The 2,534-nt window shown below is 35.1% G+C and overlaps 2 protein-coding genes across 2 annotated transcripts in view; one reads left to right on the top strand and one right to left on the bottom strand.

Annotated features, from left to right (window-relative positions):
- The window catches only part of LOC108734853, a 248,161-nt gene that overhangs the window by 17,089 nt on the left and 228,538 nt on the right, over window positions 1-2,534 (top strand). The window lies entirely within an intron of this gene.
- The window catches only part of LOC108734852 (zinc finger protein 391-like), a 233,816-nt gene that overhangs the window by 9,863 nt on the left and 221,419 nt on the right, over window positions 1-2,534 (bottom strand). The gene's annotated exons all lie outside the window — the stretch shown is intronic.

The raw sequence follows: 2,534 nt of genomic DNA, 5'->3' as shown, positions 1-2,534 counted from the left end.
CAACCTGGGCGAAACGTTGGCTGTGGTTATTTAAATAAAATAATTTTAACCCCAGGGCCCTAGCGAAGTATTCTATTGGGGGGGGGGCAACCGATTAACCCACTGTTGTAATTTAATTTTCCAACTAACGTTTTACACACAAATGTTCAAAATTATGCATTTATAAATAAAATATAATTACAAAAAATTAATATTAAATCGATTTAATTTCATTCCACTACATATTACCTCAAGTTTATCAAGGCAAAGATCTTTTTCGCTTTTTATCGTCATTAGGGCATCCTGCCTCTCCTCTTTAATAGTGGACCTGGTCGAATTTTTAACTAATTTAAGTAAGCTAATTTTTCTTTTGTTCAAAGCCACCGAAAATTTCGCTGTAAATATTAGCTGACAAAGACGATAAGTTTCTTCAATAGCTACTTTATATTTAACACCTACCTTCATGATGTTTTACGTAAAAGTTTCACTTGTCTTTTTGTCTAAAGGGTTTGTGAGAATGATTAAGATTGGATTAAAACGTTCTAAAACCATTTTGAGTTCATGTTGTAAAAAGTTTGTAATTTTATCTTTAACGCTTAGCTTCGTTGGATTCACAGTTATCAATATTTGTCGAAATTATTCGTGTTTTCGGTGATGTATTTGAAAATTCTGTTCTGGATTGATTTTAACTTTTCTAACAAAAATTTTGACACTTCATTTTCCATTGGTTTATTGAAATTAGGGATTCTCTGGTTCTAATAATGTTTATTACATCTACAATGCTCAAGTCTTCCTTTCCTTTTTATCACGTTTTTACAAGGCGCTTATACTAGCCGTCTTTTGGGATATTTGACTCGAAATATTGACCAAGCAGCATGCCTTAGAGGTTTAGATCATTGCTTAGCATTCGGGAGCACGCCGGCTCCATTCCGGGTTCGTCTGCCTTGGTCCAAGTTTTTCTGTGGTTTCTTTGGATCACTTAGGCGAATGCTGGGGCAGTAATATTTCACAGATAATCTTTCATTCACTTCTGTCTTCATTTCGTCCGTCTCATCTTTCTCACCCAAACTACCACCCAGCTATTCCCACGATTCCTGGAAGGAGGCGAAAGGGGGTCTTCCGCCCTACCTTCCGTCGTAGTCCGGAGGGACTGCCCGCCTCTGGTGGGAATGAAACACCCAAAAGTATTTGTTTTTTTTTTCGAAATAGTAACCAGAAGTCCGATTTCTTATTGATACTGTAATAAGGGTAACCTTTGCTACCACCTTCAGTGAACATCGAACTAAAGACTGATATTTTTATGACCTTTTTATAATCTTATTACAGCCCATATACACGAATACTCGAGCAGTTTTACCTACAGGCGTTTTTATACGAAATTATGAAAGAAGTCTATCTCCAACATATTTCCTAATTAATAGCACAAATTGAAAAAGCCAACTGAAGAAAATATTGGGGACAGGGAGCATCACCCGGCATCCCCCCTTTGGCCAGGGCCTTGAATACATATATCAGAAGGGAATTGAGTGTTTTACTGATGTAATTACTTTTCAGTTTGTTTAGTGCTGACTGTCGATGATATAAAGAGATTCTCAAACGTTTTACAGTAAGTATAATGTTTTCTAAAAACAGCAGTGCTCTGAATTGATCAAGCAAAAGAAGAAGTAAACATCTGATAGGAATATCAATATTCCTGTCAAAACAAATTGACATTAGTTACCACCCACCGATCAAGAATTGATTTCTAAATGGATTTATAGCGTCCCTAATGAATCGGACGGACGGAGTGCAAGTAACAGCACAAAGACTTTTAGAGTTGCTTCGTTATTGCAACTGTGTATTAATTAATTGAAGTGTATATCACATTAATTTATACTTAACATTATTTAATGACATTAGTTATACGTTACATGTATTAAAAGTGAGAACCATTTTAATAATGTTGCCGTGGAATAACATTTACGCGCCGTACCAACACCATAAATAAAACACCTGCTCGAAAGACGAACAATTCGAAATATGAATAATGAATTGAACGGAGCTTCATGTAATATTAATCGATCGCAATATGATGATAGACAGTAATCGTTCGTATCGACGACATCGATTGCATTACAACGTACGAAAAACACATATAAATGTGAAAACAAAAATGCCACCGGTAATTTGACGTTAAATCCACAGGATGTAATATGTTGCGATGGTCAGCGGACATGACAATTAAAATCGCCCATAAGGAATTCTAGTTTCTGTATAATTATCGTTTCTTTCCAATTTAATGGAAGTCAAAAAAAAATAAATAAAATTAAGGATATATTTAAATGATAGGTACTTATACTGGGTTAGTCACAATCTATTATGTCTGATAAGGATAAGTCCACAGGACCCAAAATGGTGGATGATAATACATATTTATTTAAATTTAATTTAAATACTCTTTTGTTTACTTTCGGGAACCTTGTGGAAACATCCGGATAGTTTACTTTTTCTTTGAACTGTTTAACTGCTTTCCCGGAACGTAGTTACGACACACACATTTACAAATACGGCGCACT

Source organism: Agrilus planipennis, unplaced genomic scaffold (assembly GCF_000699045.2).
Source record: "Agrilus planipennis isolate EAB-ADULT unplaced genomic scaffold, Apla_2.0 scaffold74, whole genome shotgun sequence".
Classification (NCBI taxonomy): domain Eukaryota; kingdom Metazoa; phylum Arthropoda; class Insecta; order Coleoptera; family Buprestidae; genus Agrilus; species Agrilus planipennis.
The sequence above is the reverse complement of the archived record's forward strand: the minus strand, read 5'-3'. Positions and strand labels throughout refer to the sequence as shown.